The sequence below is a fragment of the Sorex araneus genome, chromosome 3 (assembly GCF_027595985.1).
Source record: "Sorex araneus isolate mSorAra2 chromosome 3, mSorAra2.pri, whole genome shotgun sequence".
NCBI lineage: Eukaryota > Metazoa > Chordata > Mammalia > Eulipotyphla > Soricidae > Sorex > Sorex araneus.
The window spans coordinates 54,534,522-54,546,590 of NC_073304.1; positions in this window are offsets into that span (position 1 = coordinate 54,534,522).

Genomic DNA, 12,069 nt, shown 5'->3' on the forward strand with positions numbered 1-12,069 from the left:
GTAACTGTCAAGCTTTGCCAGCACCATTTGTTAAAGAGGATTTCCTTGCTCCATTTCACATGTTTGCTCCCTTACCAAAGATTAGATGATCATATATTTGAGGGTGTGTGTCAGGATATTCAACCCTGTTCCATTGGTCTGCAGCTCTGCGTTTGTTTCAGTATCATGCTGTTTTAATTATTACCACCTGTTAGTAGAGTTTGAGGTTGGGGAAGGTGATGCTAATGATCTTCTTTTTCCCAAGAATTGCCTTAGCTATTCGTGGGGGCTTATTTTTCCATATGAATTTCAGGAGTGTTTGCTCCATTTTGTTGAAGAATGTCATGGATAAGCTTATAGGGATAGTGTTGAATTTCTACAATGCTTTGGGAATATTGCCATTTTGACAATGTTATATCTCCCGATCAATGAGCAATGGATATCTTTCCATTTCCTTGTGTCCCCTTTTATTTCATGAGGTAGAGTTTTGTAGTTTCTATTAGGAACATATCTCCCTAATACCAAAAGCAAACAAAGACACCACAAAAAAACCACTACAGCCTGATATCCCTGATGAACACAGATGCAAAAATCCTCAACAAAATATTAGCAAATAGAATCCAACAACTCATCAAAAAGATCACACACCATGACCAAGTGGGATTCATCCCAGGGATGCAAGGATGGTTTAACAGTCAGAAACTAATCAACATAATCCATCATAACAACAAAGAAAAGATAAAAACTATATAAAAATCAATCATATCAATGGGTGCAGAGAAAGCATTTGACAAGATCCAGTACTCATTTATGATGAAGACTCTGGACTCTCGCCAAAATGGGCATAGAAGGGACTTTCCTCAATATAGTCAAAGCTATCTACCACAAGCCTATGGCAAGTGTCATCCTCAATGCGGAAGAGCTAAGAACCTTCCCTCTATGATCAGTGATGAGACAAGGATGGCCACTCTCACCACTTCTGTTCAATATTGTACTAGAAGTACTTGCAATAGTGGTTAGGGAAGAAAAAGGCATTAAAGGCATTCAGGTAGGAAAGGAAGAAATGAAGCTCTCACTATTCGCAGAAGATATAATACTATATTTAGAGAACCCTAAAACCTCTACCAAGAAACTACTAGGAACAATAGATTTGTATAGTAAAGTTGCAGGCTATAAAATCAATATCCAGAAGTCCATAGCTTTCCAATATGCAAGTAATGGGAGAGAAGAAAGTGACATGAAAAAAAGAGCAATCCTGTTTATAATTATGCCTCAGAAAATCAAGTACCTTGGAATCAGCCTAACTAAGGTGGTAAAGGAACTGTACAAAGAAAACTTCAAGTATTATATTTTTGATGGGTGAATCATATAGGTGTTTCATCTTGAAGAGCATAACTCAAAATTTTAAAGTCTTGTATTTTAAACTACCTTAATATATATAGATATCATATACTATATTTTTCCATAGATAATTTTCTTAATGTCTTAAATTAGTCTATAATCATGATATACTAATTTATTCATGTGGATATATTGACACAGAAAATTAAACATTTCCATGTTATATATTCATAAAACAAAAACGTTAATGAAATGTATCAATTTCATAGCAGACACTGGTTAATGGAAAATTGGGTATTAATCCAATTATACTTAAAGATATATGATTCTCTAAATGCAAGATAAATGCTTCTTTTGGATTAAGAATGTAGCTATGTTCTCTGCTATTTGAAGATTATATTACTCTGAAGTGGTAATTTTAATCATGTTAGTACCTTAAAGAAGTTTAAAAATGACCTACATTTATGTGTTAAACTATAAAATAAAATGTTATACATAAGTATATGAGACAAAACTGATTATGCAAATATCAATTAGGATAGATTGACTTTTGTTAGTGATTGATGGGGTAAACATTTCTAAAAGGCAAGATCTCATTTGGGTTTGTTTAAAGTAATTTGTAATGAAATAAGTTGTAGTGTATTGAATTGTTTTTCCCTTAATTTGACCTGCCTTAATCCTAAGCCTTAGTGCCTGTAAAGCATCTCAAAATTTTAAGATGAGAACATTTTGAGTTACCCAGGAGGACCAGAGGTTCACTGACATGTTTTTATGAGAAACTTAGTGGAGAAAGTAATGTGAAAATGAAGGGAGACAGAGACTGAAATGATATGTACACAAACCAAGGACTGGCAAGGATTCCAACACACAGAGTTATGTAAATTGTGGACCAGATTTTCAGTACCTCAAGAAGGAACCAATTGTGCCAATACATAGAATATTCTTCTGGTCACTAAAAACAAAGAAAAATTTTGTTTCTAAGCTATCATCAAGTTTACTGTAAGTAGTTATGGCAGTTCTAGAAAACTAATACAATTATAAATACCTAATGTCAGAAGATTAAAAGAGTAAAACAGAAGTCTAGCTATTGCATACTTGGCAGGAATTAAATAGATAATTGAATCTTAAGTATGAGGCATTTAATATTGGACATATCATCATAAAGGGAAATATATATATGTATATGTATGCACTATATATGTATGTGCACCTCTCGAAGAACCCTGCAAGCTACCGAGAGTATCCCCCCTACACAAAAGAGCCTGGCAAGCTCCCCATGGCGTATTTTATATGCCAAATGCAGTAACAATAAAACTCTCATTCCTTTGATCCAGAAAAGAGCCTCCAATCCTTGGGAAAAATGAGTAAGGAGAGGCTGCTAAAATCTCAGGGCTGGGACAAATGGAGATATTACCGGCGCTCACTCAAGTACATTGATGAACAAGGAGATGACAGTGATACAGAGATACAGTGATGAGTCATCCTACTTTTATTTCATAATTGTATTAAGCCTAAATGAAATTAATTGAATTTGCAAAAGTTCTTGATTTTATATTATGTACAATATCATTAAGAATAGTAACATTAATGGATATTGTGAGGTGAAAATTCATAAGCCAAATTTTAACTGTTTAAGAATGAAAACCGTTTTAGAAATTAACCATCTGAACTATCTAGGGAGTATTTCTTGAAACAAAAATTTAGAGAGAAATTTACTTTATAAGCTTAAGTAAAACAAAAAGGTATTAATTTCTATGAGAATAAGTAGTCAATAACAGCAACAATATCTTTTGTGGGTAAAGTATTTCTAGTTTTCAGTCAGTTACTGTTTATAAAATTAATCACAAATTTTATCATCTATGCAAGAACTACTTTAAATCAAGTGAAAAGAAGTTCAAAATATTTTTAAATAATTCTTTATGTCCTAAATTAGTCTGGCATAGAAAAGCAATCCAATTTATCTATTTAAATTTACCAACATCAATTTTAAAAGACCAACTAACCAACATAATTTAGACCAGATATGTAATCTACTAAAAAGAATTCTAGCAATAAAAACTAGGCTTGAATCTGTATAATGATTTGGGAAGTATTGCTATTTTAACAATGTTAATTCTCCCAATCCATTAACAGGGGATGTGCTTCCATTTCCTCGTGTTCTCTTTTATTTCGTGAAGTAACATTTTGTAATTTTATCTGTACAGACCCTTCACCTCCTTAGTTAATTTGATTCCGAGGTACTTGATTTTATGAGACATGATTGTGAACGGGGTTGCTTTTTTCATATCACTTTCTTATCTCTCATTATTTTCATATAGGAAAGCCATGGACTTTTGGGTATTGAAAGGATACCCATGACATTCTTCAAGGAAATGGACCAAACACTCCTAAAATTCATATGGAACAACAAACCCTTACGAATAGCTAAGGCATTTTTTGGGAAAAAAAAGATGGGAGGCATCACCTTCCCCAACCTCAAACTCTACTACAAAGTGGTAATAATTAAAACTGCATGGTACTGGGACAAAGGCAGAGCAGTAGACCAATGGAACAGGGTAGAATAGCCCTACACACACTCTCAAATATATGATCATCTAATCTTTGAGCAAGAAATGTAAAGTGGAGCAAGGAAAGCCTCTTTAACAAATGGTGCTGGCAACATTGGACAGCTACATGCAAAAAAAAAATGACCTCAGACTTACACCTAACACCATGCACAAAAGACAGACCAAAATGGATTAAAGACCTCAACATTAGACCAGAATCCATAAGGTACATTGAAGCTACAGGTATCTTCAAAGAGGACTCGCCACTGACCAGGCAAGTGGAAATAGAGATAAATAAATGGGACAACCTTAAACTGAGAAGCTTCTGTACCTTAAAAGATACAGCGACCAGAATACAAAGATAGTCTACAAAATGGGAAAGGATATTCACCCAATACCCATCTGATAAGGGGTTGATATACAGGATTTACAAGGCACTGATTGAACTCCACAAGAAGAAAACATCCAATCCCATCAGAAAATGGGGCAATGAAATGAATAGAAACTTTCTCAAGGGAGAAATCCAAATGGCTAAAAGACAATGAAAAAAATGCTCCTCACCACTAATCATTACGGAGATGCAGATCAAAATGACAATGAGATATCATCTCACACCACAGAGACTGGCCCACATCCAAAAGAACAAAAGCAACCGGTGTTAGTGTGGATGTGGGGAGAAAGGGCCTCTCCTTCACTGTTGGTCGGAAAGCTGACTGGTTCAGCCCCTTTGGAAAACAGTATGAACTCTTCTCAAAAAATTAGAAATTGAGCTCCCATTTGACCCAGCAATACCACTTCTGGGAATATATCCCGGAGACGCAAAAAAGTATAGTAAAAGTGACATCTGCACTCAAATGTTCATTGCAGCACTGTTCACAATAGCTAGAATATGGAAAAAAAAAAAACAGTGCCCGAGATCAGACGACTGGTTAAAGAAACCTTGGTACATCTACACAATGGAATACTATGCAGCTGTTAGAAAAGATGAAGTCATGAAATTTACATATAGGTGGAACTGCCTTTTCCCCCCAGCATGTGAGGCCAGCTTCCAAGCCATGGAGACAATCTCCTGGTACTTATTTCTACTATTCTTGGGTGTTAGTCTCCTACTCTGTGGAATTTATATTCCACACATGAGTGCAATCTTTCTATGTCTGTCTCTCTCTTTCTGACTCATTTCGCTTAGCATGATACTTTCCATGTTGATCCACCTGTATGCAAATTTCATGACTTCATCTTTTCTAACAGCTGCATAGTATTCCATTTGTGGAATATAAAGTGACAGGATGGGAGACTAACACCCAAGAATAGTGGAGATAAGTACCAGGAGGATTACTCCACAACTTGGAAGCTGGCCTCACATGCTCGGTGAAGAAACAGCTCTGATAAAGAAGGGATCATCAATCAAAGGGTGCTAGGCTGGCCCACTAGGGATGGGAGATACGGCCTGAAAATAGACTATAGACTGAGCATGATGCCTACTTAATACCTCTATTGCAGACCACAACACCCAAAAAAGAGAGAGAGAGAGAGCAAATGGGAATGCCCTGCCACAAGGCAGGGTGGGGTGAAGGGGACAGGGTGGGGGTGATGGGAGGGATACTGGGACCATTGGTGGTGGAAAATGGTCACTGGTGGAGGGATGGACACTTGATCATTTTATGACTGAAATGTAATCATGAAAACTTGTAAGTCTGTAACTTTGTCTCACGGTGATTCACTAATAAAAACAAAGAGCTAGGCTTTGGACAGAGACTACCCAAATTATACAAAATATGCAATGTTGTTGATATTACTGTTCTCTGAATAAATGCAAGCATCTAAATGCCAGAATTTTAAGTTCTTTATAGACTTCAAAGAAGAGTTCTCATTAAACAAACAAAACATGGTATCAAACCAAGAGACTAGGGAAAATTGAAATCTCACTTTGGATAAATGTCTAATTAATCATTGTTGACTAATTAATTCAGTTCTTTTATTTCTATTATAAGCATTCCTTACGTTATATTAGAATGCATAACAAGTGGAATTACAAGAGTATATTTTGAAAGATACCATGTCAAAGTAAAGGTTATCTCCTGATGGAAATTTTAATTAGAGTTCATAGAATTTTAATATTAAAAATACACTGTAAATATGTTTGGCAGTCATAATTTATTCTCATATGCTACTAAGCAACACACTTGTAAAGCAGTTTGGAAATATGCTTTAAAAACTGAATTTTTTTTTAATCAATACATTTTAAGGCCAGAGCAGTAATACAGTGTGGAGGGTATTTGCCTCCCATAAAGTCTCCACAAGTTAGATCCCTGGAACCACATAATGTACCCTGAGATCATGAGGAATGGTCCTGAACACAGAACCAAAAGTAACATGTGAGCAACACTGTCCCAACACCAAAACAAAAACACAAGCATGAGTTGCTTCAAAACGTTTTGTTTAACTTATTCTGTAATGTTTTCATTGCAGATATCAGTAAGAACATAGGGATGTATTACAGAATATGTTTTACATGAATGAGGTGTATGATTGATTATAGGTACAAATATAAATATCCTCCATATGAAAAACACTATAAAATTATATACAACTTTAGATTAACTATCTGTAATATATACAACTAAAGATTAATAATGAGAGCATGAAAATAATCTTTAAAAATCAGTAAGAAAAAACATGAAATGGGAAACTCACTAAAATGGTATCTAATAATATTCATTCAAAATTGTACAGAAAAGCTAAAAGAGAAGTGTTTTTTTTTTTGGCCACACTCAGAGGTGCTCAGACCTTACTCCTGGTTCTGTGCTCAGTGTTTTCTCATGACCTTGCTCAGGAATAACTCTTAGCATGCTCTAGGAATCATGTGGGGTTCTGGGGATCAAATTCAGGATTTCTTGCAGTACTGTCTCTTTGGCCTTCCAAAATAGGATCTAAGAGGATTTAATACAAGGACAGTTTTAAATTTGTTTTTATTATTTATTCATATTTTTCTTAAATATTAAGACAGCGTTATTTACACGGTTATTCACAGTTTGTATTCAGGTGTCCCAACACCAATTCCACCATCAGTGCTCATTTCTCTCCATTGATGTCCCCAGGTTCCTTCCCAACCCCCAGTCTGCCTTCTTGGCAGGCATATATTAAAGTTTGTTGTAGTTTGGATTTCATGCTTAGAGTATTTTATATATAGGATATATTTTATATCATTGTCATCCCATTGCTCATCGATTTGTTCGAGTGGGCACCAGTAATGTCTCTCACTGTGAGAATTATTGTTACTGTTTTTGGCATATCCAATACACCACGGGTAGCTTGCCAGGCTCTGCCATGTGGGCGCGATATTCTCCGTAGCTTGCCGGGCTCTTCGAGAGGGGCAGAGGAATCGAACATGGGGTGGCCGCGTGAAAGGTGAACTCCCTAATGCTGTGCTATCACTCCAGCTCGTATGTTTTATAAATCTATATGAATTTTATATATGTATATCTATACATATTTACACATATATAATGTAATATGCATGATGTATAATATTTACATGTGTATATATGTATACATTTACATATATATAGATTTACACATATAAATATATACATATATAAAATATATACATATAAAGCCTAGCAAGCTACCCACCCATGGCGCTTTCTTTCTTCCTTTCTTTCTTTCTTTCTTTCTTTCTTTCTTTCTTTCTTTCTTTCTTTCTTTCTTTCTTTCTTTCTTTCTTTCTTTCTTTTTAAAAATTTATTTATTTTTTAATTAGTGAGTCACAGTGAGGGTACAGTTACGGATTAACACATTTTCATGCTTGTTTTTCCCTCATGCAATGTTTAAGAGCCCATCCCTCCACCAATGTCCATTCTCCACCACCAATAAGCCCAGTATCCCTCCCGCCCACCCCAGTCCTATCCCCCCCCACCCCACCCCGCCTCTGTAGCGGGGCATTCCAATTTGATATCTCTCTTTCCTTTTGGGTGTTGTGGTTCCAAATAGGGGTATTGAGTGGTCATTCTGTTCAGTCTCTAGTCTACTTTCAGCATGCATCTCCCTTCCCACACAGGATCTCCAATCACATATTACTTGGTGTTCCCCTCTCTATCTGGGATGTATTCTATATGCCAAAAACAGTAACAATAGGTCTCATTCCCTTGACACTGAAAGAGCCTCCAATTATTGGGAAAGACAAGTAAGGAGAGGCTGCTAAAATCTCAGGGCTGTGAGGAATAGAGATGTTACAGGTGCTTGCTCGAGTAAATCAATTAACAACGGGATGACAATGATACAGTGATATCTATACATATACCTCATATGTGCATGTATGTGTCTATACCTCACTGCTACACCACAGATGTCCCTGTAGCACCTGAAACCAATTCCTGTTAACCTACCATGGATTTCTTATTAGTCTCCCCATGCCCCTCAGTTTCTTTCTCTTTTTTTTGTGCATTTTGTTTCTGTAATCAAGGGTAATCACGGAAAGACAATAGGAAATCTTGAAAATTGAACAGGGCATTTTTGTGCTGCCAGTAGCAGTGGAAAGAAAAAAATTAAAGGGTAAAAGAAGGTTAAAAAAACACATGAAATGGGTAAGAAGTTTGCCTGTTTAACAAGAACTGTGACCTGGCTAAGGGAAATACAGTCAACCTATGACAACTAGCATGAAGGAAGTCAATGGGTCAAATATCCTCTATCATTTTTTCAATTTTTGGGTTTTTTCCATTTTTTAAAATAATTTTTATTTATTTATTTATTTATTTATTAAATCACCATGAGATACAATTACAAATCTGTTCATGACTGGGTTTCAGTCATACAGTGCTCCAATACCATTTCTCCACCAGTGTACATTTCCCACCAGCATTGCCAAATGTTCCCAATTTTCCTCCTGACATCCTATCCCCAACCTGTCTTTCTATGGCAGGCACTTCCTCCCGCCCCCCCCCCCCCGCCTCTCTGTCTCTGTCTCTGTCTCTGTCTCTGTCTCTCTCCTCTCTTCTTTTGGGCATTGTGGTTTGCAATACAGATACCAATAAGTTATGTTTGTTCTTTTACCTATCTTCAGCACACAGTTCTTATCCAGAGCGATCATTTCCAACTACCTGTATCATAAAGATCCCTTCTATATCCCAACTGCCTAATCCCCTAGCACTTGAGGCACTTCTGGGTTTTGTTTTCTTTTTGGTCTTTTGGGCCACTCCTGACTGTGCTCAACACTCCCTCCTGGCTCTGTGCTCAGGGATTACTTCAGGAGAACTTATTGTAGTGCCAGGGGTGAAATACATGTTGGTTATGTGTAAGGGCAAATGCCTTATCTCCTATTCTATCTTTCTGACTCTGCCCCCATTTCCATTTAAAGTCCCTATTAGCAAAACCAAGTGGGAACCAGAGTGCATGGGAACCAGTTCCTAGTTTGCATCATAAAGTTTCTAGTTAGTGGACCAATTGAAGTTTCCAATTGCAAATTTTTTTCCCACATACATGAGAAGAGGCATCTTGTTACAAATTGATATTTAATGAAAAAGAATGATTTGGAAGTGTTTTGTTAATAGGCTGTCAAACTGTTTGCCAGTTAATATACCCCTTGCAGAAATTAGAACTCCACAGTCTCCTGTAGGTAGAACCTCTAACAACTAATTACTTTCAGTCTTTGGTCTTCATAGTTTGGCGATGGAAAAACTGGCAAAATATTGAGTGATAATGTTTATAATCACTAAAGCAGATGAAAAGGAGACAGATCAGATTGTAAGCTAATTAGATTGAGGAATAAGAAGCAATAGGATGGTATGAAATACAGTATTAATTCATTGGCATAGGTCACATTGAGGAAATGATAGAGAATATCACACTTGAAAGCTTTATTTATGTGGTTCATAAAACAGAAATTGGCTTTTTTGAAAGGTCTGACATTATCTATTCTCTATTATAAGCTGCATCTATTCTTGCTGAAAATAATAATGTGAACCATAAATCAATTAGTAAAACCCTTAAATGCTGTGCTGGGCTATGTTGCCATATTATCTCTGTGACGTATAATTTGAGTTACTCTTCTAGTCATCAAAATTGAATATATCCTGTGCTTTATATATAGTTTTTGGTGTCTGAGAACTCTTCTGATTTTAAGGAATTTGAATGACCTGGGCTATTGATAATCAAAAGCAAATGAAACATTGAGCTTTACTGGGAAGTGCCTAATTTCAGAGGGAACATTAATAAGGTATTTCACTGGACAAGTCGTAGTGTCTGTTAATGCTCAAAGAAAGTTACTTTAAGTGGCAGTAACTATATATATTTTTGATATCTAAGTGATGTGCAATGCAGTGAATAATATACTTAAATGGAAGGAACCCTATTTTCTTACCAGAAACTTCTTCCAGTAAAATATTGCTTTAAGTTATGAAAGGGAGATACGACACTTTACTTCCTCTGCTGTTAAATTATGTGTATATTTTGGGGTAGAGGATGAGTATTGGAAAACTATTTATGTACTTGAGATTGATAATTACTTCCATCACTCTTTTGTGACACAGAAAGATCTAAGAGATTTGCTAAAAGCCAGGAATCACAGAACTAAGACTTCAAACTCTGGTGCCACCCAGTTGTAAGGAGACAGTTCTCTTTGGTAGCCTTGGTGAGCAAGGTCTAAGTGATCTTATTTATTTAGTTTTTTAGTTTTGTTTTTTAGACCATACCTGGCGATGCTCAGGATTTACTCCTGGCAGTACTCAGGCAATACTTGGGATGCTGGGGATTGAACCTAGGTTGGCTGTGTGTAAGGCAAGCGACCTACCTGCTATACTATGGCTCTGGCCACAGAGACAAGTGACATGACTCTAAAGTGCTTGAGCTGATCTTGAGAATTCTATTACCTGAGACACAAAGTGAGAGGACTGGAAAAAATAAAACAAGACACCTTTCTAGTGTACCCATGTTGGCATATCTTCTTAGTCCCAACAATTACTGTGTTGTACTGAGTGAAAGTGGCACCACGATAGCATCATACATCTTAGTACATAGTGAGCGGTTTAGACCCTAACTTCTCTGTAGATTTATTTTGTTTTTGTTTTGAGCCACAGCCAGTGATGCTCAGGTCCATTCCTGTTTCTCTGCTCAGGGATCACTCCTGGCAGAAAAAGGGAGACCATATGAGATGTTGGGGATTGAACATGGATCGGCTGTGTGTAAGGCAAGCAGGGGAAGCCCTGCTATACTAACAGTGTGGCCCCAACAGTTTCTGTATACTAGCTATCATACCATTAGTTATTATTTCTTTTTTAGTCATGATTGTGGTTTTCTCCATATCGAGTGGAAATTTCTATATATTTTTATAAGATCACTAACAGTCATCATCAGTGAAAGAGCTAACATTTATGATATGTTTACTCTCACACAGGCCATATTCTAATACTTTGCATGTATTAATGTTTAAAATTTGACTCATGAAATAATGAAATATACATTGCCACCTACATTTTAAATATGAGGACACTGAGACAGTCACACAATTTTTTTTTACATATTGAACAGGAAGGATTTCCACCTGGAGAGTCTAACCAGTACTCTTTATCATAACAACTACGTTAAATTTTCTCCAATAATGTAACTTTATTGGTTTCAATATACTTTTCTAGTATGTGTTACTCTATATCCTTGTTTCATTTATAACTTATAAATAAGCTTTAATGTATCTTGTGTTTCATATATTTATTTGAACTACAAAGTGTATAGCTTTAATGAAAGAACTCTTACTATTAGAGATTTATACTATCATCAAACTGTGCTTTCTTTTCTAATTTATTTTCTGTTAAAAATAATTACATATAAAATAGCTAGGGATCAAGGTTTCTACCTTCAAGTTAAACTCAAAGTTCCCTAAATTCTATTTCTTCAGTATTTACCAAATCATCTGCCTGCTCTATTTTCACTGTAGTTATATTAGTACAAATGGTTACAATTGCTCACTTGGAATGTTGCAGTCAAGTCACAGAAAAGTCCTTAACTCAAACATTACTTCCTTGCAATAAATTTATCACAGCACAATCTGTAACTATCAAACATGAAAGTGAACTCAGTAATGTACCGATTCAAAATGCTTAAATGTCTCCCTTATCACCTTTAGAATCAGACTCAATCAAGTCAAACTAATAATCTAGCTTTACTTTTTTATCAATATGGTCTTATATATTATGATAATTCCCTTCTTTCTTTC